The sequence below is a fragment of the Dipodomys merriami genome, unplaced genomic scaffold (assembly GCF_024711535.1).
Source record: "Dipodomys merriami isolate MVZ:Mamm:240054 unplaced genomic scaffold, mDipMer1.0.p SCAF_3, whole genome shotgun sequence".
NCBI classification, from domain to species: Eukaryota; Metazoa; Chordata; class Mammalia; order Rodentia; family Heteromyidae; genus Dipodomys; species Dipodomys merriami.
Window position 1 is genome coordinate 110,509,606 of NW_027204492.1, and position 20,222 is coordinate 110,529,827.

The 20,222-nt window shown below is 36.6% G+C and overlaps 1 protein-coding gene across 3 annotated transcripts in view; it reads right to left on the minus strand.

The window, feature by feature from the left end:
- The window catches only part of Cdkl5 (cyclin dependent kinase like 5), a 161,869-nt gene that overhangs the window by 113,770 nt on the left and 27,877 nt on the right, over positions 1-20,222 (minus strand). The gene's annotated exons all lie outside the window — the stretch shown is intronic.

Consider the following 20,222-nt stretch of genomic DNA (forward strand, 5'->3'; position numbering starts at 1 on the left):
ATTCTAGAATTGAACAAATAAGTAAATAAAGCTGGGCGCTGGTGGCTCACGCCTGTAATCCTAGCTACTCAGGAGGCTGAGATCTGAGGATCGCGGTTCAAAGCCAGCCCGGGCAAGAAAGACCGTGAGACTCCTATCTCCAATAAACCACCAGAAAACCGGAAGTGGCGCTGTAGCTCAAGTGGTAGAGCGCTTGCCTTGAGCTGAAGAGCTGAGGGACAACACCCAGGCCCAGAGTTCAAGCTCCACGACCGACCAAAAAAAAAAAAAAAAAAGTAAATAAATTATGGATTATAAGACAATAGTTTCTTTTTTTTTCTTGTCAGTCGTGGGGCTTGAACTGTGGGCCTGGGCACTGCCCCTGAGCTTTTTTGCTCCAGGCTAGTGCTCTAACATTTTGAGCCACAGCACCACTTCTGATTTTCTGGTGGTTAATTGGAGATGAGAGTCTCACAGACTTTCCTATATGGCTGGCTTTGAATTGCAACCCCCCGATCTCAGTCTCCTGAGTAACTACGATTACAGGTGTGAGCCACCAGCACCTGGTATAGTTTCTTATTCTTACAAGTAAGTTACAAATATGAAAATGGGGAAAGTGTGAAGTTAATAAAATGCACTGTTTTTAGTATCTTCAGAAGTAAATGCATATGTATATATAAGTCACATGCATACTTCCTTGCTCTGTCCCCCAGGAGGACCTAGGAGCAATGATACCCCAAATAGCAATCAGCACAGGCCCAATGAAAGCACCTAGAATTCTAGAGAAATAACTGGTTCAAAGGCTATAATATAACATGACTCTGGGATCTATTTTGGTGATACCAAAATAAAGAAACCTTCAAAGAATGAGTCTTGTGAAATGGTTGCAGGAGTCAGCTTTAGGTGACTCCCATTAGAGAAGTAGGTAATATTTGAGCAGCAAAATAATATTTATAATCTGTAGAATAAGGTTTAAAATGAAAAATAAACCTTACTGACAAATAAACGGGGGCAGGGTAATGTTTTTATAGTCTAATGTAATAATGGATTAAGGAAAGTACCATTTGGCAATCATTCTGGTAATAATTATTTTGGGCAAGTATCATCAATGTGTGCTAAAACTAACAGTTCAAAGTTTGATGGAAAACAAGATAAAACTAATAGTTCAAAGTTTGATGGAAAACAAGATACTTAGTCTCAAAGTATTTCCCTATAAAATACCTATTTTAAATTAAAAAGAGAAGCAGTAATTTCTTCATGAAGAACTCTGCCAAATACAACTTTAATTGAGTGATCAAAGTTATTAACAGCATCAATAATGTAACAAACCAGTATTATATGCCTCCTGATCAGATGCATTGCATATCAGTACTTCTATGCATTTATGCCAGCAATGTTATATCTGAATTTAACTCCAAGAAGCAGCAGATACACCCACGCTGAGAGACATTTTACTAAATAGCTGCCCTGTACTTATAAATATATGATTCTAGACTAGATTCTATTTTGGTTGGTCATGGGACTTGAACTCTGGGCCCGGGTGCTGTCCCTCAGCTCTTCAGCACCAAGATTAGTGCTCTACCACTTGGGCCACAGCTCCACTTCCAGTTTTCTGGTGGTTTACTGGAGATAAGTCTTACAGACTTTTCCTGCCCTAGCTGGCTTTGAACTATAATCCTCAGATATAAGCCTCCTGAGTAGTTAGGATTACAGGCATGAGCCACCAGCGCCCGGCTTCATTTCATTTTTGAGTTAACATACATTTGTAATAGTGCAGGATTTCATTTTAATATTTCCACATATGCACACAATATACTTTAAACAAATTCACCCCAACTATACTCCCTTTCTTATCCTCCCACTTGCCCCAATTTTTTTCAAACAGCATTTGGTGGATTAAAATAGGGAATTTTTGAAATTGTAAAAGACAATAAATTAAATAGAAATTTCTATAGGTTATAGTACTGATTTTGCTAATATTGTGGTTATAGAAAACAACGTTCTTTTTTGAAAAATAACATCCAAGTTTTAAGAGATAATGGACACAAGTTTACAACATGAAATATTCAGAAAAATATAATTATGTATATGCAAAAGACAAAAATAGAGATAATAAAACATACAGTAAAATGTGAACATTTAGAAAACCTGGGTCAAGACAATAAGAAATAAGTTCTTTGTACTACTTTCAAATTTTTTCTTGATATCTGAAATGCTTTCAAAAGAAGTTCTTTTATTTCAGAAAAAATATCTATCCTGCTTTTACAAAGAGTAGCAGAGTAACAAAATATTGATTTTAAAGGAAATAGTAAGTTTAAACAAAGAAAAATTTCCTCATTATCAAATTTGAAACTTTTAAAAAAAAGAACACCTCATCAAGTACCGATAGATTGACAAGGTGTCCTTTTATACAAGGATACCAGTGAGAATGTAAACTGGGACAAGCTTTCTAAAGAATAATATGTCCATAACTAGATCTCACATGTTCTGATAAAGATATGACATAAAAACCTACAACAAATATTCTTAAAAAGGAAGTATCAGCTGGGCACTGGTGACCCACACCTAGTAATCCTAGCTATTCAGGAGGCTCTGAAGTATGAGGATCAAAGTTTGAAGCCAGCCTCAGCAGAAAATTTTGTTAGATTCTTATCTTCAGTTAGCCACCAAAAAGCTTAAAAAGGAACTGTGGCTCAAGTGGTAGCATGCTAACCTTGAGCAAAACATCTCAGGGAAAGTACACCAGCCCCAAGCTTCATTACCAGCACACACAAAAAAGTGAAATATCACAGTCCCTTCAAAAATTAAGTACACAATAAGGAGTTCTACTATTAATACTTATTAACATTATTACTAAGCATCGTGGTAAGTTCTAATCCATCCCAGTAAACAATGTAGAGGATTGGAAAAATGGATATAAAGCAAAATTTGCAGATATGACTATATACATAGAAAATTCAAAGGAATTTATGCATTGTAACTATGTTTTATTTAGCAAGGTAGTTGAATATATGCTTAATGTATGAATATCAATTACATTTGTAAATATCAGTAAGAAATATAATTTCTGTTCTATTGTAAATTACATTTCCAATAAAAACAAAGTACAATTAGGATTTAAAATGACAAGATTATTCAAAATCTCTAGTTAAATATGCAAAAATTTATTCAAAGGCCATTAAAACCCATCTAAATAAACCAAACTATCCAAACTTTAAGTCTAAAATAATTCGGTACTGAATCACAGAAATGGTCAGACAAAGGACAAAGGGTGAACCAATGCAACTGTGATACTAACAAGATACTATGTTGGAAATAAACTTTACAACTTGGAGGGCAGAGGATGGGGATGGGGGGGGGGATAGCAGGAGAAAAAAAGGGAAGGGTAACAATTTTCCACAAGAATTGCATTCATTTCCTTATTTATTATATCTGTAACCCTCTGTAGGTCACCTTTAAAATAAGAAAATTAAATAAAAATTAAATACTTCAGTACTATAAATTCCGTGATATAAAAACTTCTTTCCATGTTGACTCATACAATCAGTGCAATAATAATCAAAACCCCCAATTAGTTTTCTGAGGAATTACAACCAGTTGATTTTAAAATATATACAGAAGAGCAGAAAGTATAAGCACCATTTTCTCTTTCTATAAGGAGAAAAGAGTAAGAAAAGAATGGAGGCATAGTGTTTAGAATAGGATCTGGCAGGATGCCCCTTGAATATATGTAGGGTTATAATAAAGCTACAGAAATTAAGACATGGTGATTTGGGCACCAAGGTTTACAAATCAGCCAGTTGTGGGAGCCTAGAATAGGCCACACTGTAATATCCTTATAGCTTCATAGTGCTGACTGGATTCAGGATAATTGTATGATAATTTACTTCCCATCCAAACCCTCTAATGGTATGGCTTTCCATACCACTAAGAGTAAAAGCCAAGGATCCTCCTAAGCCTGAGGGCTTGACTTTCCTCCTCTGATATTCCTACCAGTCTCTTCCTAAGCTGCCCTTATTGTAACCACACAGACCTTTCCATATACTTATTTCAGAAAGCTTAACTTTACTTTAATGTAACCATAATTTTTTAAGAATTACTGTGCCAATCAGAGAAAAATGTCATAATTTGAGAAGAAAAAAAATGCCTATTCTATTTGATCATTCAACAAATCAATCCCTGATTGCCTCTCATGGGTAAATAAGACATACAAGACAAGTGGTAAACAAAGTATGTAAAGCCCTTGCCCTTATGAAACTTTATACTTACTGAGAGAAAAAAATATAACTTTTATCAGATACTGATCCACATTATAAAGAAGAAAGAGAATGATTATTCAAACATGGAATAATCAACTTCCTAAAAAGGTGATTACTTGTAATGACAAGTTAGCCATATAAAGATCCACCTGTCATATTCCAGGTATATCCGCTCAGAGTGCTTCTGAGAATTAACTGTCCTTTCATTTTCTAAGCTGGTTTGGAAGAATCCCCAGAAAAGGTTTAAATATTCTATTCTTTGCCAGTAACTGTATAGCTTTTTTCAAAGGAAATGAGAAAAAATGAAAGCCATTCCCAGTAAGACCCAAAACACAGAACCCAGAACATTCTTTATGTAAGTATAGATAAAGAACATTTGGTCCCACCTAGTCTCTGGGGCAATCAAAACAGCAATGTAAATGGAGACTGAGATTTAAAATATGTGAGTGAATTCATAACATCAGTGTCAAAAACAGTCTTTTAACTACCAGTATTCATAGAGAGAAAAAAATGATGTCAAATTGGATTTAGCTGCAATTTTATATGAATAACACTGATTAATCTTTAAAAGAAAAAATGTTATAAAAACTGAAATACTAAAAAAAAAAAACTGAAATACTTTAGCTTCTGGTAATGACAAATTACATAACTTGGATGACATGTCCCTTTGAGGATAAGTACAAATGGCTGAAGGAAATGCTTTTTTTTTTAAATAGCATGAAAGATCCAAACATTTAACAAGATTGTGAAGCATTACCTTAGCTAAAATAAAGGGGAATGAATAGAACCCACAGAGGTAATCCAAACCACGTCTAAACTATTTCATCCCTTTAGGTATCTGAAGATTCAAAAATAAATAAATAAAAGAAAAACAGGTTGCTCTTGAAACCCTTTACAGATCCAGGAGTACAAAAATCAAAGCCAGGGTGTTTCATAAGGAGAAAGTTTAAGCCACCACTCATTGAAACTGAAACCTCAAAGAGCTATACTCCCAGGATAAGGGAAGCTAGCAATAAATCAGCCTTTGGATAGACCTGAATTGTGGCTTTATGTCAACTAAGTGACCCAGATAAAAACTCTATGTATCTTGAATTAAGGTGGTACCGCATTCAGACCAGTTGTCTGGTGAAGCATGGGGGGGAAAAAAAGAAGCAATTTTTTAATGTAAAGACAATACTAATTTTTATCTCATGATACTGTTACAGATTTTTTCATTCATAGGGTACAGTATACATATACAAAGATGGCCATATATACCAGGTGAGATCCCATGAACAGGAGTCAATAGAAATAATGCAAAAAGGATATTATGCAGAAAAAGACTTGTGTTTGTAGAAAGGTCAGCAATCGTGTATAAAACAATTACAAAATTAAACTAATAACAAACAAGGTTAAGCATTTTACAGAAGTGAATAGTCCAAAGGCTTATAGACAAAATATGAAAAATAAGCTAGCTAGAATGTTAGACAGAGTAACACAAGAAGAATGCAACAGAAAAGTATCAGCATTCAGAAGATTTTGAACACATTTTTAGAACATGACCAATTGAATATATAAACTAAAGCAAAGAACTGTAAGAATACCTTTTTCTATCTCCAAGTACTAACAGATCTAAAGAGTGATCACATGCTAGGCCATAATTCAACTCAAAAACATTACAAGGATTAAAATCAGAGCACATTCTCTCTCCACATGAAAAGACATAAGCAATCATTCACAAAAGAAACTATTAGGTTATGCTTATGTTTGAAATTAATACATTCACCAAACAATCCATTACTGAGGCAAAGAAGAAATGATAAGACACTTAAAGTAAGAAAAATACAAATTTATGGGAAGAACTGAAGCAATAGAGAATTGAGAATCTTATATGTATCAGAAAATATAAAATGAAAATAAATCAACTAGACAATCTCAGCAGTTTTAAAAAAAGAAATCAATGAAAAATATAAGAAAATACTTAGAGTAGAAATTCATGAAACAGAAATAAAGTAGAAATTCATGACAATGTAGAATAGAGTAGAAATTCATAATAAAGAGATAAAAAAAGCACTGGATCTTGGAAATCAACATTAAAGTCATCAAAACTAAGATAGTATGTATATACATGTTTCATGTATTTATATGTTTTATACCTCAATAAAACAAGCTTGTTTGGGCTGGGAAGGTGGCTCAGTGGTAGAGCGCTTGCCTTGCATGCCTGAGGCCCTGGGTTCAATTCCTCAGCACCACATAAGCAAAAAGAAAAAAGCTGTAAGTGGCGCTGTGGCTCAAGTGGTAGAGCACTAGCCTTGAGCTGAAGAGCTGAGGGACAGCGCCCAGGCCCAGAGTTCAGACCCCACGACCGGACCCAAAAAAAAAAAAAAAGACAAGCTTGTTTGTTGGTTGGTTTTGGTCGTGGGGCTTGAACTCAGGGCCTGGGTGCTGTCCCTGAGCTCTTTTTGCTCAAAGCTAGTGCTCTACCACTTTAAGCCACAATGCAACTTCTGGTTTTCTGGTAGTTTATTGGAGATAAGAGCCTCGTAACTCATTATCTTGCCCATGTAATTGTAACCCTTCTGTACAGTATTTTCACAATAAAAAAATAAAAATTTAAAAAAAGAGTCTCATAGACTTTCCTGCCAGAGCTGGCTGTGAATCACAACCCTCAGATCTCAGCTGCCTGAGTAGCCAGGATTATAGGCATAAGCCACCAACACCTGGCTAAACTAAGTTTTTAAGAACTCATAATGATTCTGAAAACCACATCATATATAGTGATAACAATTGTTATCAAAGATAAGCATTAAAATATTACAAAAAATGTAAATGCATTGTTTGTCACAGAGGCTCAGATTCCAAATAATGTACCATGTCCCAGGGACAGAAACCTGGACAGTGACCACCACTCTCCTAAAAACACAGGGGTACGAAAGCTCATGAGAAAACTATGTTTGGCTTCAGTGAGAGAAAACTGGCATGACTAATTTCAGGGGAAAGAACTAAGAACTAAGATTAGAGGTTGAAGTGAAAACAAGATTGATTTTAATTCAATGGTGACTGGATAATGATCAACCATCAATGGTTATTCATTCATGCTTATATTTCTCCTATTTGTCACATGCCTCCAACAGATCAGTCACTATGATAGATGCTTCAGGATACAGTGGCAAATAACACAGGCCTAGCTCTTGTTCCCAAGCAGCTAAGCAGAGGCAGATAATCATTTCAAACCAGGACAAGTGATGTTAAGAAAAGCAAGAGCTGGAGGCATGGTAGAGTGCCTGCCAAAATGGCCTGTCTGAGGAGGCAGTATTTCAGATATTTCAGAGAAATCTGCTTCATGTAAAGAAGCAGAACACAGTAATGAGATGATCATTCAAGGCAGTACAGAGTCTTAAAGAGATCAGTTAAGTTGAAGAAAGAAAGCCTATATATATCTAAAGCAGCGCAGATGGGGAGGAGACCAGCAGGTGGCAGGAAGGGGTGGCTGTAAACAGTGTGTCCCTGAAAGAAAGGAGTCTTGTACTGAACTACATGTCCTCTATGGTTAACTTTGGAAGTGAAGATTTTGGATTACTAACCATTAACCTTGTAAACAAATAACTGAATACATTTTAAAGTGGATTTGTCTCACACTAAGAAAAAAAAACTAGAATTAAACAATTCTGTCTGCTTTGGTGAGGAAGCAGGTAAGTAGAAGACTGACATAAAGGTAAAGCTTATAATTTATTTCATAAATTAGCATTGAATTTAAGAGCTGCCTGTTCCTTGAATATTTCCTTTGTTGCTGAAATTATAATCTTCATCTCAACAGGCCTTTTCTTCTTCTCAAAGAGAATACAAAATCAGTTGAATCATGAGTTTTGTTTTTGTTCCTTGCATTGTTTTACACATACAAATGAGAGAACCATTTTGTCACCAAAAACTGCACAAGAATAAATTAGGTACGTGACTAATTTCTTTTATAAGGAGTCCAAATGGTTTGCAAGCATTTTAAAACTCAGGATCCATGTATGGAAGGAAATCATTTCTGGTGGAAAGCACAGCCTTCTGAAAAGCATCTTAATTAGCCTCTTATGGAGACTTCTCCACAATGAATGCCAGTTAGGAGATAATGAAGTTCTACTTAGTTTTCTTCCTAGATGAGAACACCTGACCCATAACTAATAAGCTCTTCCTTTTGCTTTCTCACTCAATAGCACAGAGTAATTTATCAATCCATCTACTGTATTCAGCTTCTATTATTAAATCAAACAGGTACTTAGCCATCATGAATTACACACAATTTTCTCATGATGGCTATGTACCCAGAGATACTTACAATACATGATATCAAACCACCAAACATGTATCTTATCCTTGACCTTTACAATCCTTCTGTAAGGAAGGAGGTCCAATATCAGTTTGATAGTCTTTTCCCCAGCATTTCCAATCTTATTAAATTCCAAAGAGTTAGTAAGATTTTGATGGCCTTTTAGTTTGGATTTTTAAAAAGAATGTTAAAGTGAGACAAGAGATACTTTGGAGATCATGCTAATACTGCACTATTTAAGCTTTTGAAGATACCTGCATGAAAATATCAGAATTAACTTTAACATAGTTACTACTGCCTTCTATTCCAAGCAAAACCTTCAGACGAAAAAAGATGGAATGCACTGAGATCAAAACTTGTTGCAGAGGGATGGGAATGTGGCTTAGTGGTAGAGTGCTTGCTTGCATAGAATGCATGAAGCCCTGGGTACCACATTCCTCGGTACCACATAAAAGAAAAAGTCAGAAGTGGTCCTGTGTCTCAACTGGTAGAGTGCTAGCCTTGAGCAAAAGCAGCTCAGGGACAGTGCTCAGGCCCTAAGTTCAAGCCCAGGAATGGCTAATAGTACAAGTAGTAGTAGTAGTAGTAGTAGTAGTAGCAGTAGCAGTAGAAGTAGTAGTAGTAGTAGTAGTAGTAAACTTTGGAAATTATTAACACTATAGATCAAATGGACTTAACAGACCTCTACTGAATATTTCACCCAAAAGCTGTGCAGTACACATTCTTCTCAGCAGCCATGTAATTTTCCCAAAAACAGATCATATTTTATGGCATAAAGCAAGTCTTAAACAAATATCAGAAAATTGAAATTGAAATAATTCTTGGTATTCTAGCAGGCCACACAGAATAAAATTCTGTTCAGGTGCCAGTGGCTCACACCTGTAATCCTAACTACTCAGAAGGCTGAGATCTGAGGGTCAAGGTTAGAAGCCAGCTCAAGCAGAAAAGTCTTTGTGACTATTAACCACCAAAAAGCCAGATATGGAGGTGTGATTCAAGTGGTGTAAAACCAGCTTTGAGTGAAAAAAGCTAAGGAACACTGCTCAGGTTCTGAATTTAAGCCCCAATATTGGCACAGAAAAAAATATATATATATATACATATACAGAGAGAGAGAGAGAGAGAGAGAGAGAGAGAGAGAGAGAGAGAGAGAGAATTAGGAGCCACCAACAAAAGAAACTACAGAAAACATTGAAACACATGGGCTTAAATAATACATTGTTGAATGAGATCAGAGGGTCACAGAATAAATAAGGGGAGTAGAAATTTAAAAATTCCTATAATCTAATGAAAATGAAAATACAACTTACCAGGCCCTCTAGTATACAGTTAAAGCAGTGCTAAGAAAAAAAGCTTGGGGAAGTGGCGCTGTAGCTCAAGTGGTAGAGCGCTCGCCTTGAGCTGAAGAGCTGAGGGACAAGCGCCCAGGCCTAGAGTTCAAGCCCCACAACCGCCAAAAAAAAAAAGCTTGGGCTGGGAAGGTGGCTCAGTGCTAGAGTGGTTGCCTCGCATGCATGAGGCCCTGGGTTCGATTCCTCAGCCCACATAAACAGTGAGGCTCAAGTGGTATAGAGCTAACCTTGAGCTGAAGAGCTGAGGAACAGTGCCCAGGCCCAGAGTTCAAGCCCCAAATCGGACAAAAAAAAAAAAAAGGCTTAGAACTAATGATGCACAAGTCAAACCCCAAATTAGCAAACAAAAAGGAATAATAAAAATTAGGGAAGAAATAAATGGAGACTAAAAACATGAAGAATCAATGAAACATAAAAGTTGATTCTCTGAAAAGATAAATAAGATTTATAAATCCTTAGTCAAACTGACCAAAATAAGTGAAAGACTCAAATTAAAGAGATGAAAATGAAGTATCATAACAAATACCAATGAAATCTAGACTTCTCCACCAAGATAAACTATCAAATTTATTGTTGACCTCTGCTGGATGACCTCTCTGAAGCTCCTAGCTTTCATGTCCTGTCAGTTCTTTTCTAAGCACTAGGAACCTTTCAGATTAAACATGGATGCCAAAATTCCCAAGAACTAAATGTCAACTCATAAGTGACATATATTTACATACATAGCACAGAAATTAGGCTACACACACACACACACACACACACACACACACACACACACACAGAGGCATGTGTGTGTGTGTGTGTGTATGTGTGTGTGTGTATATCCCTCTCTTCATTGTAATGCTAAATCATTTACACTAAGGTAAGTCTGCAGAGTGATTGAGTATAATCATTTTAGAACAAGGAAAGAAATGATGTTATTATTATTAAGAAAAATAGCAAAACAAGAATAAATGGAATACTACTGGTTAAATAGCTGGTGATTAAGCTATTCCTGTGAGGGTCACTTTTGTTAAAGAGAGAAAACAAATAGTAATAATGACTAGACAGCAGCAACTTTGCAGAGCAGAGAGGAAGCTTGGAATATTTTCCAAATGGATTAGAAGTTATTTATTGGGATATTTGTGTCCTACTTAAAATACTAAAGAAAATTAAGTGAAAATCTTATACTTCCGCAACTGTCTGTGCTGCTAACTTTGGAGGATTTGATAGAATTACTTTGAACAGTCAAAAATATAAGCAATTTCATGAAAACTATTAACTAATGAAAAAAAGTGTTCAGTTAAATTCAAGACATCTAAGCACATGACCAATAAATAATAAAGATCTAATTCATTAAAAGAATAAACAAGTTGTTTCCCTCAGAGAGATTACAACTTCAAAAACACACAGCAAGATGTGGCTAAGAGATTATTGAGTTACAGCTCTCTCATATACTCCCTAGATATAAATAGTCTAGAAGCTTTGGTTTGTTTCCATTTGTAAACTGGAGAAATCTGTGCCAACCTGAAGAGTTTATTTTCCTCCTGATGACAAATATGGCTCCTTTTTTGATATCAACTGTCTATGACATCAAGTGAGGACCCTACAATCCAGTCCCTGGGCTTAAGTGCTCAGTTCAGTAAGACTGCCTTGCTCATCTATACTAGTCAGGAATCCCTGATCTCCAGGCTACTGTCCTACTTGAATTCAAGAGGAACAACTTCTCCCATGGTTTAAAACTTTCCTAGAATGACTCAAGAACTCAAGGAGACATTACTTAAACAGTTTCTTATAAACGAACAGCCAAATACCAGGATTCATTATACTTATAAACTGATCTCTTGAATTGTAACTCCTTTTTACAACTACTTAAAGGTAATAAAAATATAATTTAAAAGCCAGACACCAGTGGATCACACCTGTAATCCTAGTTACTCAAGAGGCTGAGATCTGAGGACTGCAGATTAAAAGCCAGCCAAGGCAGGAAAGGCGGAGATTCATATCTCCAATTAACCACCAGAAAACTGACTATGTGGCTCAAAGTAGTAGAGTGCTAGCTAGCCTTGAGCAAAAAAGCTCAAGGACAGCACCCAGACCCCCATTTCAAGCCCTGCATCCAACCAAAAAAAAAAAAGATGAAAAAAGAAGAGATTCACAGGAATGTTGTTCAGGTGACTTCAGAGCTTAAGTGCCTTCTCAGGACCCAACACTGTCCCAGAACCTTTGTGTAAGTCATCAATCCAAAAGCTCTCCCAAACACTTGTTTAGGAATGTAGGCAAAATAGTTATGACTGATGAAATCATTGGCCACTCAATCTCCTACCCTCAGCTCCTCCTTGTGCATGTGGGGAGATCAAGGGGAGGGGAAAGAAGAATGGGCAAAAAGTCCTAATACTCAACGTACACATGCAAAGTTGAAGTAGGCAACCTGATGGCATGGGTGAGGTTGGGAGAGATGAGGGAGAACGATGGAAGAGATGACAAGGTTGATCATATACTGTACTCATAAACATATAATTGAAACTCCTTTGTAAAAAAAAAACCCTGCATTTGAAAATTTTTTGTCATTCATATTCATATTAAATTATGTATGCATATACATAAAAATGAATAAACACTTCTCTTTTTTACTGATATCAGTGCCTGAACTCAAGCTGGTCTCTAGCCCAGCTTTTTTGCTGGTTATTTTGGAGATAGAGTCTTTTTTGCCCTAGATGGATTCAAACCATAAGCCTTTAAGTCTCAGCTTCCTAAATAGCTAGGCTTATAGTCATCTTCTACCTGGACCCAGCCAATTATCACCATCATAATCATCGTCATCATCATCATCATCATCATCATCATCATCATCATCATCATCATCATCATCATCATTATCATCTTGAAAAGCAGCACGAGGAAAAACATCTTGTAACATACAAGAGATCCACAGTAAGATTAATGTAGCTGCCTCAAAACTTGTTGCAGAGGGATGGGAATGTGGCTTAGTGGTAAAGTGCTTGCCTAGCATACATGAAGCCTTGGGTTCAATTCCTCAGTACCACATAAACAAAGAGAGCCAGAAGTGGTGCTGTGGCTCAAGTGGTAGAGTGCTAGCCTTGAGCAAAATAAGCCCAGGAACCTGTGCCCAGGCCTTGAGTTCAAGCCTCAGGACTGGCAAGAATATAAAATAACAAATAAAAATCAAGGTCAACTTTGCCTAAGTACCAAAAAAATGATTCCTTAGCTTCTATTTGGACCTTAACAACCATAACTGCCTAATACACTTTCATACAGCTCTTATAATTTATCAACTATATCCTTCATAACAATGACATTAAGTACCTTATAGTTAGCCTGACACATTCAAGGACATAATTAAAAAGACATTCTGTCCTTAAGAAGCATAATGAAATATCAAATCTAAGTATGATTTCTAAAGCACTACTTGTGATTAAGTACATTCATTATATATGAAAATTCTACTCTATAAGGACTAGAATATGTATTGCTGGTTGGGAAGGGGAAAATCAAGAGATGTTCATGCTAATAAACAAACTCTTAATTTACAAAAGAATTCACCTCATACTATATTTGAAAGAATGATTCCTTGAGAAATCACTTCATCTAGATAAACTCTGGAAATAAATCATTTTAAAAGATGTTGCTGAGCTGGGAGGGTGGCCCATGTACTAGAGCACATGAAGAGCAAGCACAAGGTCCAGAGTTCAAACACCATTACCACAAAAAAAAAGGAAAAAAATCATTATATTAATTGTCATTAATTTTTTTAATATTGCTATTCTATAAAACATGTATAAACACAAAAGCCAACATTTGGGATTATTAAACTCACAATACTGGATTCCTACCCACAAAATAGTATAAAAGTTGCATTTGGATAGGAAGATTTTGCTCAACTCCCTGTGTAAATTTCCAACTCAGGAAGGGTACAAACAACTAATAACATGAGTCAGCAAAACACTACTGGAAAAACAAAAACAATGATACTTTATTCCATATGGCTTCCTATAAAATCCTTTAATTAACTGCAGAATATACACTTAGTTTACACTGATTATGAAAGAAATTTTTACTTGCAGTATCAGTGCATTCTGAAAAGAATCCAAAGCATTCTGAATTAATTAAATTAAGGTCACATTTTAACTTAAATCAGTCTCACATCCATTAATTTGCTGATAATAATTACAGCTTATAACTATTTTTTTCAAGCTGGAAAACTGCAAAGGGAATTCAAATATATCATGCTCTAAAATTAGAATAAAATTTTCTTATAAATTTTATACTTTTTTATCTACAGAAAAAAAGTAGCCAGCCAGCTTGGTCAAAGATAGCATTTAAAAAAAATTGTCCTCTTTTTTTTTTTTAATTTAATTTTATTTTATTTGTGAACATACTGTACAGAGGAGTTACAATTACATGGGCAGGATAATGCGTACATTTCTTACCAAGCATTGCAGCCTCCTCCTTTGTTTACCCTTCACCTCCCTTCCCAGCCTCCCCCCTCCCCCCCAATCCCAATCCTTCTCCTTCCCCCCCTTCCCCCCCCACCGAGGTTGTAAAGCTAACAAAACAAAACAAAATTGTCCTCTTTTGAGCTATTACTTTAATAGTTTCTGAAAGTTTTAGTTTGAGACTTTCATCTTAATGATGATTCATGAACACAACTGACATTAGTCAAATAGCTATCACATATAAAGTGCTCTGAAAAGCCAAAAAGGAGGAGAAAGAAAAAAATACTTCTTTCTCAACACTAATTACAATTATTTTTGGCTTGCCCACTCATAAACTCCCAAAATAGTCAATGGAGCCCTTGCTCATTAAAAGTGCCTTTTCCTTGTCAATTTTTTTTAAAAATTATGCCAATCCTGTGGCTTGAACTCAGGGCCTGCATGCTGTCCCTGAACTTTTTTGCTCAAGACTAGTGCTCTACCACTTGAGCCACAGCTCTACTTCCAGTTCTTAGGTGTGGTTAATTGGACATAAAGACTTACCTACCCAGGCTGTCTTCAAGCCTAGCAATCCTCAGAGATAATGTCTTCAAGCCTAGCAATCCTCAGAGTTAAGAGTCTCAACCAAAATCCTCAGATCTCAGCCCCCTGAATAGCTAGGATTACAGGGGTTAGTCATCAGCACATATTCTTTTAATAAACAAAAGGAAAAATGGAAAGCCTAGACATAGTAAGCTATTTTAAAAAGAAGTAAAGTAAGGGAAAGACTATGTCTAAGTAAGTCACCTTGGGGTTTCTGGTTGTTTTTTCCTTTTTCTGCCAGTCGGGCTTGAACTCAGGGCCTGGGTACTGTCTCTAATGCTCCTTTTTTGTCAAGGCTAGCACTCTACCACTTTAGCCACAGCACCACTTCTAGCTTTTTCTGTGTATGTGGTGCTGAGGAATTGAACCCAGGGCTTTGTGCATGCTAGGCAAACACTTTACTGCTAAGCCACATTCCCAGTCCAGTCACCTTGTTTTCACATGGGTTTTCCACCCAGCTCCAAAGGCCTAGAGTTGAGACAAGCCATTCTTCGAATTGCAGATGCGCAATTCAGTAGGTAGAGAAAGGAGAGGTTCAGAGGATATGCAGATGTCATGTTGGTTAATAGCAAGGAAGCTGCTCCTTGTGCTTTTATGTTTTGTCTCCACCCAAGCAAGTGATTTTTATCTTTAAAAGCTTTGTGTAAGGTCTGGGGGTGGAGGGGGTTGCTGATCTTTGAGACAATAATAGTCCACCTAGCAGACACTGACTCTCCAATAAAGACTCCCAATTTGACCTCTCAAAATGTGGCATCTCTGTATCTCACAGACTGAATTTACCTTACAACAATACTTTTTTAAAAACTAAAGGAAGGAGAGATACTGACCAAATACACTGTACTCATAATCTGACTTCTTGAATTGAAATTCCTACTTTTTAAAACTAAAGGAAGGGGAGATACTGACCAAATGTATTGTATTCATAATCTGACTCCTTGAATTGAAAGGCCTTTGTACAATTACTTAAAATTTTAAAAAATAGTAATAATAAATTTCAAAATAAAGGACACCTGGAGCTGGGAGGGAGTACACCTCTGTGGTAGAGCACTTGCCTAGCAAGGACCTGTGTTCAATCCTAACAATGCAAAAATGATTGATAAATTAACAATAGGAAATCTAAAAAGTGAATAGATGTTCCATTTAAACATTTAACATTGTAAAGATATCAGATTGGTCCAGAAACCCAAAACAATGTCAGTCAATCCTAACTTTTTTTTTTTTTAACTCTGGGCCTGGGCACTGACCTCAGCTGTTCAGCTAAAGGCTCAACCACTTGAGCCACAGCGCCACTTCCAGCTTTTTCTGCTTATGTGGTGCTGAGGAATTGAACCCAGGGCCTCATGCATGCAAGGCAAGCACTCTATCACTGAGCCACCTTCCCAGCCCCTAACTTTTCTCTCACTAATGAAGACAGTCCACTGGACAAGCAAATTAAAGAAAAAACAAAAGGGCAAGAGCATATCATTCATGAAATGGATGCTTCTTGTACACAAAGTTGGTCTACAGACAAGATCTTTTCAATAAATGATACTGTCATTTGGATGTCCATATGGGAAAAAAAATAAAATGACCTCTGATTCATATACTGTTTAAATATTAATTTCAGATAGATTATAGCTCTAACACCAAGCAAGTACAAAGCCCTGAGTTCAAACACTAGTAGCATGTAAAAAGATATTAAAAATAATGAAAAGGAAAAGGCAAAAGGAATTCATTAACTCTCCATGAGAAGTGCTAAAATAAAGATATATGCAGAATATTTCAGATGCCCAGAAGAGACAGAAACCACTGCTGGTAAATGAGGAGACCTTTTCTTGGGGAAAAGGACTCACAGAGCTCTTAGGTAAACAAAGTGATTTTCTCCAGGCATTATGAACAATAGTTATCTTCTATTAGACTGGACAAAAAGCCTGTTATTCAGGGAAAATAGACTTTTGAAAAGTATAAAATGCATTTTTTTAAAAAGCCCATTTGCAATGCCATCCAAGCCATATTGGCCTCCAGCAGGTCTAACAGACCTGACATAACTGTTACCAACCGCTGCCCACTATCTCTTCACTACAGACTCACTAATGCCAAGAGAACCAATGCATTTTAGCTACTCAGTAACTGTTTAATAAAACTTCATAAATCTGCTCCCTAAAATTTAACAGTATGCTTACATCCAAGCGTCTACTGAATTGCTTCCTAAAACTGTCTGTCAATTCCTCTTTTAATAATCATTACATGTTTTTCAAATTAAAGAGTATGCAAACCAACTAGAAGAGAGTTGCCCTTTTGGTAAAAGTTACATTGGGTGCTTTGGCAAGATTCAACAAAGGTGATGAATCACTTTTAAAATGTGACTGTCAAATTAAATTAAAAGACAACAGAGAGCTGTAAAAATCTATCATTCTGTACTTAACTGTTTCATGGGTAGTCTGAATTACTGCTTCCCTTTCAGGAAATCAAAACTGGACCTACTACAGCATTAGGACATAATGGACATGGATCATACAATAAAGTTAACATGGAGCCTAGTTCAGCTGAAAAGACCTTCAATCTACACCAAAATACTAGTGAAGAAACTTGTTTTACAACAAAATAGTTGTACATGCATTCTTATGCAATTATCTAGAACTTTAAGAATTAATTTAGCTAGGCATAATGGCATAAACCTGTAATTCTAGACCTCAGGAAGCTGAGGCAGGTGAATTAAAGCAAGTCTGAGGCAGGATAGACTGGGGAAATGAGGTATGGTAAGCTTACAGCAAGAACAGAAGATACTCATTTATCTACTTCCCTTAAGATTAAGGTACCAAAATGATTTAGGCAGGATAAATTGAGAAAAATGAGGCTCTGTAAAGGTAACTCAGAAACATGGAATTTAGAAATACAGAAGCACTATCTTTGCTTCAAAGATAGTGAAGAGAGACAACAGGATTAATTCCTTCCTGAGAGAAAAACTCCAAAATGTAAGCAATCTCCCATCCAAAATGCAGACAGTAGGAAGCCTTCCTTGTCTCAAGGATAAGCATCTGTTGTTTTATGGCAGGATGTATTCTTACCTGGAAGAAATGCCCAAAACATCCAGGAACTCAGAAAGTGTAACACCAGGAATTATCAGAGTAAAAATAAAGCATCCATCTTTGCAAAACTTTAAAATCAGACCCCCTGCCTTTACCATATAAATACCACTAACAGCCAAGGAGCTGTGTGTCTCTCTTTGAGAGCACCCACTCTGTTATGAGTGTCCCCTTGCCTTTCTGCTTTGTCTACTTGTCTACTTGCTTACTCACTCACTAAAGCTCCAAGTTTTCTTTTTTTGGAGGGGGGTGTCCGGTTGTGGGGCCTGAACTCTTGGCCTGGGCGCTGTCCCTCTGCTCTTCAGCTCAAGGCTAGCGATCTACCAATTGAGCCACAGCGCCACTTTCGGCTTTTTTTCTTTTTGCTTATGTGGTGCTGAGGAATTGAACCCAGGGCCTCATACATGCAAGGCAAGCACTCTACCACTGAGCCACCTTCCCAGCCCCTCCAAGTTTTCTTACCACTGTGACTTGTCCAGAATTTCTCATTCTGTGATTGAAGTCAAGGACCCTAGGTGAAGAGCCCCTACTTTAAAAGGGAAACTTCACAAACCTTCACCTGCATCTTGTGACATTATCTAAGCTTCAAACTACATGACCATCTCAAAAAAAAATATGATCATCTCAAAAAAATTAACATTTCAGTTATTGTCTCCAAGCCTCAAACCAAGAGAAGCATTCTTCCCATTCCACTCATTCCTTCAAGTCTCAGCAAAAAATGCTACCTTCTAAGAAAAGCCCCAAAGTGCTAACTGCCTCTTCAAATACCCTTAACTGGTGCTAGAAAGGTACAGGTTCTTACGTTAAGCCATTTTTAGAAGCCAACTTCATCATGGATACTAAAAATGATGTTAATTTCTTCCTCTGATCTCAATTCTCAAAAAAGTAAAAACAAGATGGGACCAGTGATATACCTCGGTGTAGCACTTAACAAGTACACAGAAGTTTGTAGGCTTGATCACAAGCATAGGGATCACCATAAAACAAAACATCTCAATAAATCAGTGCAAAGACAGATCTTAGAATAATGATTTACCATTTTTTCCCTAAAGGATCTGTGAAAACACTAAGCAATTTAAGAAAGTGGTAATTTTGCCTAAATGGAAGACAAGTAAATTAGAAATAAGTAAAAATATGTAAAAACAAACTGAAGAAAATAAATATGGACCAAGCTTTTAAAAATCCATATTTTCTCTCATATGTGGAAGCTAGATCTAAAATAGAGCTATGTCTAATAACATCTACAAAGCCCAATGCATTTACACACAAACTGACTAAAGGAGAGTATACTTAAGGGAGGAATCCAAAGGTTTAACTCCTCTGAACAACTAATGTACTGTTTATCAAAATGAATATTAAGAAGTAGAAACATGTTTGGGGGTGGGCAAAATAGGAGGGGTACCCTTCTGGAAGAAGAGTGAGTAAATGTATATTCAATATACGCTACATAAAACATTATGTAACGATGAACAAAGGAAGAAGTGACGCTGAATGAGTCACCCTCACTTCATAACCCGAGGTACATCAGGAAATATCTGCCTCTGGGTAAAGCATTCCTTTCTGGAGGTTCAATGTGACACATTCCCAGGTAAGACATTCCAGGCCTAACCACAGGTCCTCACCTCCCCAGGTTTTGAGAAAAAAAACAAGGCCTGTCAGGATATGCCACCTACTCCCTTGAGTCACAAACTACTCCTAGCCTGACCCATAACCTGAGCTCAGGGCCTCATCCCCACACAATCCCATGGGAAGGTTGCTGCCCCTCGCTGTTGTGCCTTAATAAACAGTCCTATCCTATTGAGACTGAGTCCCACCTTTTCCTTCCTCCTTCATTTTCCTAACACTGACCAAGAAGCATTGTATTTATAACCTGATTTAGGGAATTGTAACCCTTTTTATAAGTATTAATAATAATATATCCAATTATCACAAGTGCTAAAAGAGAGAATATTTTCATTTTGAAATGCTTTCATGATGAAATGTTTTCATTAGTTGATACATCAACCAATCAGTTATATATTATGGTGTAAAAAGAAATTATTCATGAAACCCAGAAATACACAGTCTTGTAACCCAAGTTGTAAAAACTGGATCGTATGAAAACTTACCTCAGATTAGGACTGTTAGGAAACTGACTCATAAGAGTATTAGAATAAAGAAAGAGCAGAAAGGGCTGGGAAGGTGGCTCAGTGGTAGAGTGCTTGCCTTGCATGCAAGAGGCCCTGGGTTCAATTCCTCAGCACCACATAAGCAGA